Source organism: Dermacentor albipictus, chromosome 5, assembly GCF_038994185.2.
Source record: "Dermacentor albipictus isolate Rhodes 1998 colony chromosome 5, USDA_Dalb.pri_finalv2, whole genome shotgun sequence".
NCBI classification, from domain to species: domain Eukaryota; kingdom Metazoa; phylum Arthropoda; class Arachnida; order Ixodida; family Ixodidae; genus Dermacentor; species Dermacentor albipictus.
The window spans coordinates 111,896,769-111,912,241 of record NC_091825.1 but is presented as its reverse complement, the minus strand read 5'-3'; the positions used below and the strand labels follow the sequence as shown (position 1 = coordinate 111,912,241).

At 47.9% G+C, this 15,473-nt stretch overlaps 1 long non-coding RNA gene across 1 annotated transcript in view; it reads right to left on the bottom strand.

The window, feature by feature from the left end:
- LOC135897038 (uncharacterized) overlaps window positions 1–15,473 on the bottom strand; it is a 398,744-nt gene that overhangs the window by 159,170 nt on the left and 224,101 nt on the right. The window lies entirely within an intron of this gene.

The following is a 15,473-nucleotide window of genomic DNA, read 5'->3' as shown; positions in this document are numbered from 1 at the left end:
CCAGGACATGCTCTGAAATCTGTTACGCCAATGAACAGGCGTGTCGGCGTCTATGTTCTTAGGCGTAATTAAGAAAAGGGAAGTCTGGATCTCATCTCCTTCGCTAGTTATCAACATTTCCCGCCGAATTAGTGAAAATTAACTTGTGAGAGCAACGTTTCACAATCCTAATTGGCTTAGTGCTGCTATTTAGAGTCCCTTTAACGAAACTAGTTACATCCTTCCAAACGACAATCAGTGTTCTCAGCAGGAGAGTTCCCAGCTGTGCTGGCCGCAGGAGGTTTACGTTCTACGTTATACCGGTCTTTTATTATTCGGTTTAGTGCATTATAAAATGCAGGTGACGCAGAACAACACTGGGCTATCTACAAGTTGTTCGGCCAGGCCAGCAGTCTCAAAAGGCGGACTGTGGAGAGCACGGGAAACGAAACGCCCAAAAAGACCCGGTGCACATACGTATATGCAACGCGCCTTCTATATATGTTGCCGGCCTGCCGAGCAACTTAAAGAAGGCTTTGCGTTTTCGTTCCACCTGCCTTACACGAGTATACTGCATGACTCCAAATGAGAGTCAGTTTATAGCGCAACTATTCTGTTCGTGTCATTTGTCCCATCGTCTCTGCTGTTTCCCACGTTGTCTTCAGATTTCGTGCAGGAGGAAAAATTCCGTCGCCGGAGTGACTCGCCTTTAACGTGCTTGCTGCTGCGAAAAATCCGTATACGTGGTACTTGTATATGTACGTACTTGAATTTTACATGTGCTATATATCCTTGCCCATTTTTGCCCATTTTGCGGACGCTGCGGTTATATTCGTTTAGTGCGTTAGGTCTCTTGTCGCTAGGCGCTGCTCCCGCCTGCTCGGGAGACGCTCTATATACACGGCATCGTTAGTAGAACGAATAAACTGTTCAACGAAATCCGCGTCTCCGTTTCTTCTGAGATGTAACGGTGCAACACTCTGGTGACGAGGATGGGATCCAACGTCAAGACCTTCAGATGGCATCCACTGTAGGCAAGTTACCAGAGTTGGATCGCGACAGCGGTGCTTTCGACACCTTCATCGAACGCTTCCAGCTGCACGTACAGATGGCACGAAGTGAAGCAGGTGACGGCACCGAAAAAGTCTTTCACTGACAAATATCGCGAAGTGTTCGAGCCAGGTTACGAGGTTACGGAGTGATCAAAAGGGAAAGCTTTGCTGTTAAAGAGAGCGCTTGTCCTTTCTTCAGTTAGGCTCGACCAGTGCCATAGGCGTTGCGCGAAGAAGTCTACCAGGAACTGGGGAACTTATAAGAAGCTGGAGCCATTTACCGGGTACCGCACAGTACTTGGGCGGCACCACTGGTGATCGCGCCAAAGAGTCACGGCAAGGAGTTCCAACTATGTGGTGGCCACCGCACCACGGTAAACCCTTCAGTTCAGGTTGACCAGTACAGTCTTCCTCTGACAGAGAACATTTTTAGCAATGTTATAAGGCACATCCGTCTTTTTCCTTTCGGACCTGTCCAAGGCGTACTTGCAGCTCGAGTTGGACCAGCAAGAGCAAGAGCAGCTCGCTATCATTGCACACCTGCGATTGTTTACGTAACGGCGCTTGCAACAAGGCGTATGGCGTGCGCGTATAGGCATTGTTCCAGGTCGTCATGGACCATGGTGCTACACGAGCTGCCGGACGTCGCCTGCTACTTAGATCACGTTGTTATCACGGACGAAACAAGACAATAACGCTACGACAGGTTCGAGCGTGGTGCTCGTACGACTTAGAAAACACGGCATTAACGGCAACTCCGAAAAATGCACTCTGTTCCAGCAGCGAAAAGAGTGACAATCACGTAAGTACCCTTACGTGATTTGAAGGCGAAAGCATTAGGACTTGTCGAAGTTATCATCTTAAATTACAACTCCACCTTCTACCTTGCTCTAATTTGCACCAATCTCAATACATCTTAATCCACTTTATTCCAATTTAAACCAATTTTGAGAGTGGGCCAGGTCAGACGCAGTGGCTGTTCACCGTGGGACTTCGCAGTGCGAGCCGCAGCATGTTCAGCGCCGGGAACGTGACGTCACCACTTGGTCACGTGAGTTTTCGTACGATCGGCTGATAACAACGGACGCTGGATTTTCCGCTTCATGGGGCGTATAATGCGTTCGCGTTAACGAGGTACGTAGGAGACGAAATTAGCAAAAATGGGTGGAAAACCAACCAAGTGGTTTTCTAGATAACATCTTTTGTTGCAGATTACAAATAAGAAAAAAAAACACAAACGCGCGTAGGTTCTGCACAAGCGTTTTGTGTTGACATCGTTATCAGCCTACTTTCATGTCCACTGCAGGACGAAGGCCTCTCCCAGCGATCTCCAATTATAGCTGCCTTGTGCTAGCTGTGCTGCCATGCATCTGCTTAACAGAGATGCGTTAGAAAACAGCGTAGCCATTATTAACTAATTGGTTGATGATGTTGACAACTATTTTCCAGCCGGCGTACCCACAAACTATTCATTGCTCAATGATAACCGAGTATGCCACAGGGCAGAGCGAAAGTCACTGCAGCAATAACGCAGTTCTCGCGAACGTACCCGTACGGGTTAAGAACAATGCGAAGATCATGAGGACGAACAACCAACCAGTGGTCTAGTTGCAAGCTGGCGTTATTCCTATAGACGAACACAACTACTTTCCAGCCGGCGCGTACCCACAAACTATTAATTGCTCCATGATAACCGAGTAGCGCCATAGGGCGAAGGGAACGTCATTGCAGCAATAAAATAGTTCTCGCGAACGTATCCGTACGGGTTAAGAACAATGCGAAGATCATGAGGACGAACAACCAACCAGTGGTCTAGTTGTAGGCTGGCGCTATTCCTATAGACGAACGCTTTTATGCGCAATAGGACGGGGGCTTCGCCTTTTTCTCTTCCCTCTTTCTCGCGACAATTATAGCCGTACATAAGTAGAAGCGTAAACATCGAGCCGCAGCTTACGTTTTGGCCTATAAAGCGCGCACACTTTTCAAACCTCCGAGAACGCACTATAAGGCTAACTGCCACATGCAGCATTCCAGAACTTTTTGTTGGGCTAGTTGGTGCATGTTACTGAAGTACTGTAGCGCCAAACAGACGACACAAGACGAGACTCGTCCGTGTCTCTTCTTGTGTCGTCTGTTTGGCGCTATAGTGCTTCAGTAACATGCACCAACTAGCCCAACAAAACGTAAGCGCTCGTCCGTGTCTCTTCGTGTGTCGTTTGTTTGGCGCTATAGTACTTCAGGCACATGCAGTACTTTCGCAAATACCAAGTCAAGTTTACACAACAGCTTTTTCTCGGCAGCGTCCGCTTACACAAGATGTTTTCGGGCGTTGTCAGCAGGTGGAAAGGACGTTTCCTACGTCAGCGCGTTGCGGCAGTACGCGGTACTATTCCAGGGTTCCGCGTCCCGGGCCTATATACGCGTCGCCCGTGTAGGCGTCAGCGCCGTCGGTTGCCAATGGGGACGCAGACACGTGTTCTTTCAAAATAGTGCTTGGGTAGCTTTCTCGTTTATGTCTCTTTTCTTTTTCTAATTCGTGAGGCGGGCTCGTGTATTTCTACGCATATACCACTATCCCATACAGCTTCGTTGTTGTTCGCTTTGCAATCCGGATATTCTTGTATCCAACGCTGCCGTTCTGGAATGTTACTCAATATATTGTCACGTGTGCATTGTCTTATGTATCTTTTTTTGCCGAAGGCCGTTTTTTTTTTTTCGTCGCCACATCAATTTAATGAAGTTCCCGCTCGACGTTAGACGCATCGATTCTGTATCCGAAATTTCCTTGAAAGTTAATTGTCACCTAATTGTACAACGAGATACTTGTCTAACCAGATGGCGGGAGCCACCCGAACATTGCTGCACATTGTCGGTGTACGCGAGATCCAGTGATTACCCTAGATTCTGGTATGTCGGGTGATATACGCATAAATTGCCGACGGACTTGATCACCCGCCCGTTCAGATCTGACGACCGTCCTCGGCGCCATTGCTGTGATTCGAGCATCGTCTGCCTTTCTGGGCAGACGATATCTGAGTATCGTCTGCCCAGTACACGGAGTTAGGTTGGTACGAACTCACTTGTCTAGCAGTGTTTGTACTTTTGTTCACCAAAACTACGGCACGACATACATTTAGTTTGTGATATCGCGGGCGTCGTATAACACACGTCCCGGCCACTACGCGGTTATGGCGCTGTCGTCGGCAGCGACATTATATAGCCAACAAGTAAACAGGCAAGTTGTTCTGCCTTCATTAAGGCGCGCTAGAGCCAGGAGCAGCCGGTGTCGGGAGAGAGAAAAATAAAATGACGTTTACGACGCGAGCAAGTGTTCTCGAGCCAACGAGGGGCCTTCGCCTTAGCGAGCGCGAGAAAGTTTCAAACTGATTGCTTGTATCCCGCGTGCGGCGAAATCGCTGAACACGACCTGACAAGCCACTTCCCCGTCGCGCTGTTCGAGAGGGCTTTCATATCGCGTCGCTATCGCGCAACTAGGAAATGAATTATGCCGCCTTTAAACAAAGTGCACGAAAAAAAATACGAACAAATGTAGAGGCAGCGCGAACTGCATGCGTCTGCTCGTTTACCTAGGCTGAAACAAAAGGAGTAGAGTATGCTAATGGAAAAGTTCCGCACGAGTATTTCAGTGAACCCGTCGGGGAGAACACGCCGAAGCATGACAGCCTGACAAGGAGGTACGAAACTTAATGTTAACTTTAGAGGAAGCCAGTCTTGTAGAAATGACAGGTCAGCTGATGAGTTGTATAGTTGAACCGCGGTAGACGATGCTTCCTGTCAAATGTCTTATGCTGTTTGTATATCTGCAGAGGTCTAATACGTGTGCTAAGATGACGGCTCCACATGCTGGAAGCGCTACAACGCAGAGACGATTCGATGAGTTGATTACGAAGTTCTCACGAGCTAATTTAGGTATAAGTTAACGGCCTGCTGGGCAAGTGTTTCCAGGCGTGTACTTAAAGAACTCTGGATATAGGAGAATTCGATAAATTAGCACATTCTTTCTATATGTGATCAGTCAGTCTGGACGCGTGCAGATGGCTATCACAACGTACTCATCAATATAGGACATTCCTCACGCGGCTTTGTAGCACCACGGCACCTCCTGCTATGTATCCAATATGCACAAATTCCTGTCAAGATTTCGTTAACAAAACTGGATTGAGCTCAACTCAGCTTTAACAACATGCGTGTGTCTGAATATTATTTCTAATAATTGTACCCTAATTTTCTGTCTGAATTCCTATATTCACATGTATTTCAACGTTTATTTCTTTTTTCTTTCGTGATGCGAGCGTTATATCAAATTTTATATTCATCAAAATTATTCACACGCAGTGTGAATAATTCGCACCGTGTCAGGCGTTTGTTCAGAGAGACATCTGGACAAAACACCATGAGCTGGTGGGAAAGGAATTCACTTTTCTCTGTGTTTGCTGAATCGATTGATTGATTGATTGTTGGATTGATTGATCGATCGATCGATTGATTGATTGATTGAGTGGTTGATTGATTGTGTCTAACGTCCCAAGGAAACACGAAGGACGCGAGATATACTTCGCGGTGAATGACGCCGGATTAATTTTGACCACCTGGCGTTAATAACACGTGCAGAAATCTATACGGTACACAGAAGCGTCATTGCATTCCACCCCCCAACTGAAAACACGGCCGGGAAAGCTACAGCGGATCGAGCACATGACCTCGCATCCGGCAACAGAAGATGCCACATCCTCCTTAGCCGCCACCACTAGGGTTTGTCCTGTCGCCTCGGATATCCCGCTGTACATTCACTGCACTTTTAAGTGTCGCGCTTGAGAGAGAGAGAGAGAGAGAGAGAGAGAGAGAGAGGGAGGGAGGGAGGGAAATGAGGAAAGGCCTTAAAACCCAGCAGCTGCTCTCAGATAACGCTTTCTTGTTGTTGTTTTTTTCTTTATGCTCTTGCAGCAGGATGCCCGAGAGCTCCGGAGAGAGAAGTGCGCTTACGTGTGTCCGCTTTGCTGCCCTAAGCCTCGTCCGTATTCGCGTATACGCCGTAAAAGATGCCGCAGGTGAAAAAAGGGGTTTGCTCTTCGCGGTACCACCTGCCCGGAGCGCAGGTGATTCGGGTCACTGCGGTTTCAGGACTGCCGACCCGTTCCTCGCGCCTAGCGCCGAGGACAACGACCCGACACTGGCCGCCGACGGTCGACAGATGAGATGCGCGGAATGATAATAATACCACTCGTAACAATCGTATACCGTAATTGCCCCGTCTCGGAAGATGATAAACGCTACCCGATTACGAGGACGGACACCTGCACTCTCGTGCGACATCCTCAACAATTGCTCGTAAGCGAACAAGTCGGAACACTCGGTGTCGGCGATAGAAGCGATGATGCTAGGTATACGTGACAGCCTACAACAATTCAGCTGTGACCTGCGGCCGCAGAGCTACACGTCACCTGCCATCTCTGCTTCCGCGCTTACGAAACATCCGTTTCCGAGGGACGCCGATATTGAAAGACGTTCGCATCCGCCGAGAGACGTCACGGGCATGAGCGTACGTACGCATACCTGGCTGGCACATGTAGACACATTTTCCTTGAGTCGGACGTAAGTGTCCAAGTTAGCTTTTCACCAACTGATATAGATCCCCTAGCTTATCTCCGATAGTGAAATGACACAGGACCGACCGTGTTTATGCTCATGGACCCAGGAAACATACGCGGATCACCGTGGATGCCGTGACGCGCAAAAGTTTTTTACCGCATACAAACTAGAAGTAAAGGGTGTTTAGACAACTCATTTTGCGCCACCATTTTACCTTTTGGAAAAAGTAAACGCTTGTCCCCCAGATGAGTGCATCTGCGAGAGAGAGTAAGAGAGTTGTTGTTCTACTCCCCGATGTAGCACGTAAGTTTTGATTCGCTTCGTCATGCGTAGTGCAAGCCTGCTCTACAGGGGGAGTACGAGAACTTTTTCGAAAATTAAGGTGGACATGCAAAAAATGGGCTAGTCAAGATACTCGCGCGAGAGCGTCGTCAAATGTATACAACATTTTACGCTGGCGCACTGCCTGTAAGTATTGAAATAACCGAACACTGCAACGCCGCTGTTACATGTGTGCATGTTCCATAAGGTGGAACGCAGAGGTTCATATGTTGCCTATATCTATAGGGTACCCCAGTTCTGTAGATTTTGCAGACGTAACATAAGTTTGCAGGAGTTACATAAATGTCGCTCAAGCGAACTTCGCCCAGGTAAAGGAACTGGTAAAAAGGAACAACCAACACGTAAATGATTACATGTGATGCATGCCAATGTCAGCTATATGCGACCTGAACACGAGATGCCCTAGCCAATGCGCTTCGCTCATGCTCGGCGAAGAATATGCGCCAAGGAACAGTGAAGTACACAGTAAATGTGTTGTAGGTTGTTTCAAGTGTCCACTAGCCCAACCCTTTTCTGATGACAGACGGATTTCTGTCTTTGTCCGCAACTTTCCGTTGCAGTTTTGTAAGCTTATAGCGCGAAGCTACAGAGGTAAACGGTAAAGGCAGAATACTAGCGCTATGAGAACGTAAACGTCCACACATCTCATCGCAATAGCTTTTACAACAGTGAATCAAGGACTAGGGAAATCTCGTGAAGGTTCATGAAAAGAAAAGCTCGGGCATTTAAACCTACACTGTGCATGTCCTAATATACAGCCCGGGGCTGGAAACATGGCCTAAATCGTGTTGCTGACTTGTTTGGCGTAACCTACACTAGCTGTTTAAGTTACTGGATAGATCAACTTCAGACCCTTCGCACACGCTTACACAGCTTCTGAGTCTTCAGCGCGCATATAGCTATACTGAATACAAGTTCATTACAATACTATACAACTATACACGTTCATAACTACTCTCTCGGTGCCGAACGTCACCACGAAAAGAATGGTTAGTGGACTTCGGTGCAGTGTTGCTATGCATGGGCGAATTGCGAATTTTTTCAGCGGAAGTGGATATCCAGACGTATTTCTACGCTGTGGCATCAGCGATTTCATGCCACGGAAGATTTTTTTTTTAGAACTATTGCCTTCGATAACAAGATATGCTACGATGATATGTCTCGTCATACAACCTTCCCAGTACATTTGTTTAACAAAGCATGTGGGGTGCCTTTGGATGCATTCATCAGACATTGTGCTGTGGACGTAATCATATACGTTACCCCACGAAACATGGGCCACTTGCCCTTTTTACGTTGAAAAGAGAAAGCTCGATATACTGGCGTTATCTAAGATTGTCGCTTGACAAGATTTGATCTTATTCCTTTGGTAAAAAGTGTGCTTAGGGAATTTGTAGTGGAATCACAAGTATATTTAGAAGGTCTTAAGAGTATTTTTAATGTCTCGATCGGATGTATCTTTGTAAGGAAACACGAAGACAGTGGTTCTTTACGACGAACGAGAAGCATCACTAGTTGAGAAACATTCAAACCGGATGCAATTATATACGTTACGACCCGCCATAAATATCGGACGATGATGTTTGGTCATTACACCGTCGCGTAAAACACATCCTTAACTTGCAGTTCCGGCTACACGAACCGACGGTGTGCCTTCAGCCGTGTAGGGTTGTTCGCGCAGCGTTGAAGAACAACGCTTATTAAAAGTTTTCACACGTGAAAAACTACTCGAAACTGCCGCTACGACAGACGGGAACGTCACGTAGTACATCTAACGGAACTGGCTGTCTATAGCGCCGTACAAAAACCGGCATTACAGCTGTGCTCTACGCTAATTTATCACCGTAGGACCATAAATTTCTTTCCACGCGCGGAGAGTGCTGTGCACGAACTGCCGAAAGTTTGCGGGTCAGAAGTACCGAATAAAGTATTGGCCGTCCTCGCAATATGCTTCACAGGCCATACCTGTACATATCCGTCGCTTTATACGTGCTAAAGTCGCACTGCACTCTTCAGGTTCCTGAACTTATATCGTGCTCTGCGTGGATATGAAGTGAACATTTTCAATTTTGCCATCCATACCGTAGTTCGCAATATGTTCAATAAAAATCTGCATGCTTGCGTAGCCACCATATATGTGTAAGATCGCCTGTATTCACCTCATCGACGCAAACTATCTTTGACTTCTTGGACTGTTTCAGACACTTTAGAGGTCTACAAGCATGCATCCAGCGACTCAAGAAGGACAGTAAGCTACCACAATGTGCATTCCTCCTTCAACCTCAAACAGGATGAGCTCAAGATGGTTTTCGTGGTTTGATACTGATCTTACGCAAATAAGCTTTTGCGCGCTACATAAGAACAAACAAAACGCAAAAACGTTTTCCAGCCACATTACGAAGAGAGCATGAAAATCAACCGCATTGCACTGGAAGTCCTACGCCGGCGCACTGCTTTAAGGCGAAGCTCTTTAGCATTTTCCGAACTTTCCTTGCATACGACTATGGGCGACCCAAGAGTACACGCTCCGAGCTCGAGCTCCCAGGCCGCGCCGATATGACACTCGCTTCATATCGAGAAACAGCAGCGCAATGGGAGGGACGGATGAAGCGCCGTTTATCTATGCTCCTTCGTTTAAACAAACTTATGAGCGGCACGTGGTAGCCGCGCTTATCGCTACCGAGAAGCTGCTCCGAATTCCCCGTACAAGCTTGGACCGTTGGACAGCGACAGAAGTCCGCCAAACCGTTTCTTCTTCTTCATTTTTTTCCCCCACAAGATTGCGACAACGGCAGCGTATACCCGGGACGCCCCCAAGTGGCTCGCCACCCTCGATAAAAAATAAAGAACTCGAGCCGCCTCACGATAAGGAGGCACACGAAGTCCGCGGTTTTACTGGGTGCCGGGCGGCCAGCAGCAACCGCGATAACGCCCGCGATAAAAAGAAGCGGGGAGGTCCGTCTCTTCGAGATAGAGCGAGGGCCCGGGCGGGTAAGTGGGGCGCCGTCGCATTACGGCATTTCGCCACGGCCTCGACAAAACCGTACAGGCAGCAGGACGACGACGACGACGAGGAAGTCTCGCGTTCGGTCAGTCCTGGGATAAGGCGACTGCTATAACGCTCCCCGCCTCGGCTGCCAACTCGTTTACTCTTTAAACTTGGTTTGCCAGCTTGGCGCGGGCTCAGTGCGAAGAAAGCCTGGAAGGATGTCGGGTCGGTAGTACTTGCTATGCAAGCGTTTTATAAAGCCAGCGGCCGTTCGTTCCTCCGGCTTGCAAACCGTCCGCCTGGAACCACGCGAGGGGGACGCGGCGTATGACGTTAATCGATGACTCCGAGAAACTATGTTTAGAACGAAGCCGCGAATAAAGGCTCGGGTTGTTTGAGTGTAGGCGCTGGATAAGTACAACATGGATGAGTTATAGGCGCGCTGAGAAAAAAAAAAAATATGGGTTTATACTTGGCTAGGTGGCTCGACGTGGAAAAAGGTTCACCGTCTGAAATGACTTCCGAGCCACGGAAAGAAAAAAAAAGTTTTCTTTCGAGTGACAATCGAGTGTGCAGATTTCTGGTTTACGAGTGTACACTCGGTAAACCGGAAATGAACCAAAAATGAAAAGATATAAGTTCTCGCACTACTTGCCTGTAACGTCATAAATGTTTACAGTGCTTGCTTGGGAACAGCTAAGTTAAATTATGAGGTTTCACGTGTCAAAAGCATGATTTGATTATGAGGCAGGCCATAGTGGGGGACTCAGGAAATTTGGAACACCTGAGGTTCCTTAACGTGCACCTAAATCTAAGTACGCGGTGTTTTCGCATTTCGCACCCCATCGAAATGCGGCCCCGTGCTCGGGAACAGTTGACAGTTTACCTATACACAAAGATCACTTCTCACTTATATATATATAGGAAGTTTTGAAAGCGTTCTGCTCCATAAAAACTTCGGGAACGTTGAACATACGTTGAAATACATGACGTCACGTTGACTTACAGGCGGCGAACGGTTTGGGCGCGAATTCAGAGAGGGGAACCTTAGCCTGCCCAGCTTTCGAAGAATACTTGACTAATCTAAACTGATTTAATGCCGATATTTTAGTGTTCCCTTAAAGATACGAATAAAAGGAATGCTAGTTAGATTTCATTAGTACATTATGCCTCCGACATAGCAAAACTACAGCCGATCTTACCCTGACAGCAGGAGTAGTAAGCTATGAAAGACGCAAACACGAAAGGCACGTTGCAACACCACCGTGAAGATTCCGCACTAGTACGTTGTGACGTCACGATTATTGAGCGTGGTTTTCTTGCTGGGTGAACTGCTACAATTTCATGGCTGAAGAGCGAAGATACACTTAGACAAGGGAACAAGAAGTTAACGGGACCGAGCGCTGTACTTGCAACTAACCGTATTCTCGAAGGGAAATACGCAAGGAAAATAGCACATGCACAACACCGTTTGAGACAATAGAAAACAGAGAATAGCATCAGACCGACCGATCTGTCTAAAATAATTACATTATTATCCAGTCGAAAACAACGACGGCGCGCTCATAGATCATTCGTGGTCACGATTTCTTATGTGCTTCTACAATGTCACGCTCGTGCGGAGGTTTGCCTATTCCGATAGCGCTAACATTAATGATCACGTGGGGAGAGGTACAGTCCTCTTTACAAGGCAGCGCAACATTTCCATCTGTGCCTGGTGAGACCAATTAGTTCCGAGCCGACTTGTTTTTGAAACCAGGTGCTGTTAGTTGTACATTGCTGATTGTTTCAGACCGTGTATCGCATTTGATAGGTGGCGTGTCGGGCTGAGCGATTCCAGCCAACTTTTGCAAGGTCTAAGTCTGCCTGCAGCAAGCGATACCCCTCCTCCTTTTCCGCCAAGTTCCGGTTTTCACGCAGTTTGCCGTTAATCTACGCCACGCGTCACGTATACATAAACTCTTCACATGTCTTGCTACTTCTTTTCATACGTCAGATGGGATCTTGTAGACAACGCGAGTGGTACGCATTTAAGGTATGTTGTGGTGCGCGCCGTGTTGCATTCGATTTTCTTCCGGTTTGCGGACTCGCGTGTGCACAGGCTGGACAGCCTGCATGGACAGCTTGCATGGACAGCTTGCGGTATAGCCTAGTGGCAATGTCGTTGGGTTGCCGAGCTCTAAGTCGAGGGCTCGAACCTGGCGGCGGTGCGCCTGCATATCGATGGGGGCGAAAAGCAAAGAAACAGCCGTGTGCTTAGGCTTAGGTGTATATAAAGAACTCCAGATGGTCAGCCCTACCCCGCTTTGATGTGGCTCGCAATCAGATGACGGTTTTTGGCACATAAGACCCCAGAATTTACATTTCATTTAGCTTGCTCGGCGCAGGATAACAATGGTCAGTCTCGTACTGCTACTTTGTTGTTCTTCGGTCCCAAAATGACGCTGCGCATGCGCCGTGGAATCCGCGCAAGATCCTTCGGGAATAAACGTAAGCGTCAGTTCGCTGCTTTCCAGTTCATTCGAAAACTGAATTTTGATAGAGCGTCGTCTGGTGTGCTTCCACTATCTGCCTGGAAATAAAGACTATGCACTGCTTTCCGAATGAATCAAACACTGAATCTCCCAAGTTTCGAGAACGACTTCCTCTGCCGAAAGTGCTCAAACGCGAAGAAATACATTGAAATCCATGACCACACAATGACGTAAAAACGTAGAATGCGTCAAGTACTTGAAGGAACAAGGTGGGGGGGGGGACGCTAGGCATTAATTTTATCCCCTAGTCATAAACAAGTTAGTCAAATGAACGCATATACCGTTAAAAAAACATGTTACAAATCTGAACTGATTGAGTACTGTTTCTTCAGTATCCTTTAAACAAATACATGCCTTCAGTCTAACGCACTGTCTGCACATAGAAAAATCCAAATCTACATAAAGCACAACTGCTGACTGAAGGTGCCGTTCCCGTGGTGCTTTCGTGTAAGCCGTGCTAGATGCGGTATCTCGAGGCAGATCGTGAAACAACTGGACAATGTCATCAAATTTGGACGATAGTAATTATCTAGCGCATGTCCCGGTCACAAATGCCATGTTAGTATCTTTTGCGTATGGCTTACCCACCTTAGCATCGATCATCATCATCAAACGATTTTTACATCCCCTGCAGGGCGAAGGCCTTTTCCAGAGATCTCCAATTACCCCTGTCTTGTACTTGCTTATTCCCACTTGCGCGCGCAAATTTCGCAATTTATTCACACAACCTAATTTTCTGCCTTCCTCGACTGCAATTCCCTTCCCTTGGCACCCATTCCGCAGCTCTTTAGCACCGGGTCTTAGCAATATGGCGCGTCTAATGTCATCGGACGCCCCACGTCACACCGAACCCTGGAGTATTATAAGCCAGATTCTTAAAGGTCCGTGGTCTTGCCCAAGGCCTAAGCGCGATGCCATGAATTCACAGCAACAAACATCGAAAAAACGCACTCAACACAAGCCTACGAATTTGCGAGACGCGATTCGAAGCGGGTGGACAGCTGGACCACGCACGGTTACGCAGAGATGCCGTACTCGAGAATGTCCACGGAAGGCGATTTCACTTTTGCACGACCATAACAGGTGGCACTAGAGGAACTGATCGGACGGCCACCTCACGCACCCTGGAAGCCCACTAAAGTTAACCAAATCGTTTCTGTTGACCAAATAAAGTTGTTACCACCCACCACCATCACTTTTGCACCCTCAACGCGCGACGTTGTTAGAAGATTCTGCAGGCCATAGCACAAAGACCTAGACATCGATTCTCAGTGCATACACAAAAGACAGTGTTCAGCGCCACGCTCTACGAAGTCGTCAACCATCCCGTTGAGGAAAGTAGAATGCTTGGACCTTGGTCCCCGCCGATGTCAGCCCAAATCGCTAGTGTTGTTTTCCTTTTCTTCTTCTCTGAATATCGAGACTATGAAAGACTAATTCTTTTCGGGCGTTTTCATCGTGTTTGTGCGCACAGATTATGTTACTCTCTTCGCTCCTTGTCTTTTTTCTATCATGACTCTCTTCCCTCCAGGGCAGCTGTAGCTAACCAGAAGGTTGACCTGGTTAACCTCTTAGGCTTTCACGTATAATTTTGTCTCCCTCTTTCGGAGCTCCTCACCCGCGTGACGTCGCTGCCAAAGAACAATCAACACTTAGGAAACTTGTGCTCGAAGTCGTTTTCTCGCAAGACTCCTCGCGCGTCGTCGACAGTGCCAATTGGAACGACGACGAACGAGAGGCAACCAACGCCGGAGCCCTTTTTTTTTTCGCAGAGGCGGTTGGGTTTAATGAGCGTGCAGCAACGGGTGCAGAAGACAGTGATGGCCTCTAGCTGGCGTCTCAGAGAACAGCGGTAACGGCAGCGGCCCCTTGCAATGAGCGCAAGGGGAAAAAAAAAAGGGCTTGCGAAATCGTTCCAGGCCAAGGCCTCCAGTCGAGCTGGCCGCGAGAGATCGCCGAGACCATTGTCATCGGCGCGAGCTGTTTCCAAGGCCCTCTCGTGTACGTGTTGACCATCGGGGCAGGCGCGGAAATACCCGGCTTTCTCGGTAGCGAAACACTTGGACGAGTAGTTTCTTTTTTTTTCTTTCCGTTCCGCAGGCTGCCAAACTCCTTCCTTTTTCTTTTCGTTTTCTCGGCACTGTACGCATTTTCTCGCAGCTTCCTGCCACAGACTTGATATCGAGATTCTGTGGAGACGGCGAGCGCGAGACAAGTACGGAATGAAGAAATTGTTGCTTTGCCAATTAAGAAGCAAGAGCAGCAGATATAGGGGAATCCGGTCGAGCTGTTCAACAGCGCGAAGTTCGCTCGCAAACCTTTCACGCGATTACACGTTCACGAGAAGTGCTGTATAGTTTTGTGCAAGATGTATTACCTATTTGACACGACTGCGGCCATCGGCAGAAGTGTGTTGGTGTTTTACCAACCCTCGCGTTACCTGCTATCTATGGAGGAAGGAAAAAAAAACAATATAGCAGGTAACATTACGCCACGCAGCCAGCCTTGGCAAGCGAACCCTACGTGAAGCCACAGTGGTGGCCCAACCTCTTGCGTCGAGATCACGGAGCCAGAATTGAGATTTGCCGAGATGTTCGGTTCCCAGTAGCTATGCGTTTTTATGCGGTGCGCGCTTGTTCAACAGCCCTGCCGAGGCTCTGCCTGTAGAGCTGGAACACTAAAACCAACCGCGCATTTTGATGCGAGATCACGTGCTGGGCCACCAGGTTTGGCTTCAATCGCGTTGCGATATACTACCTCCAGCTTTTTCCTTCCTCCATGCTGTTATCACAACGCGGTAGGAAAATTTGCGACGCAGGCAGCATTGGTGTTTCGAATAGCACGCACTTTTCCAACACGAGTCAGTCAAAACGGGATAAGTAAGCTTATGCTGCAGGTGTCGAAGGGCATGCGTTCGAGGACCAAGCAGGTATTGTCACGTGACAAGATTTCGTTAACTAGAGCCTT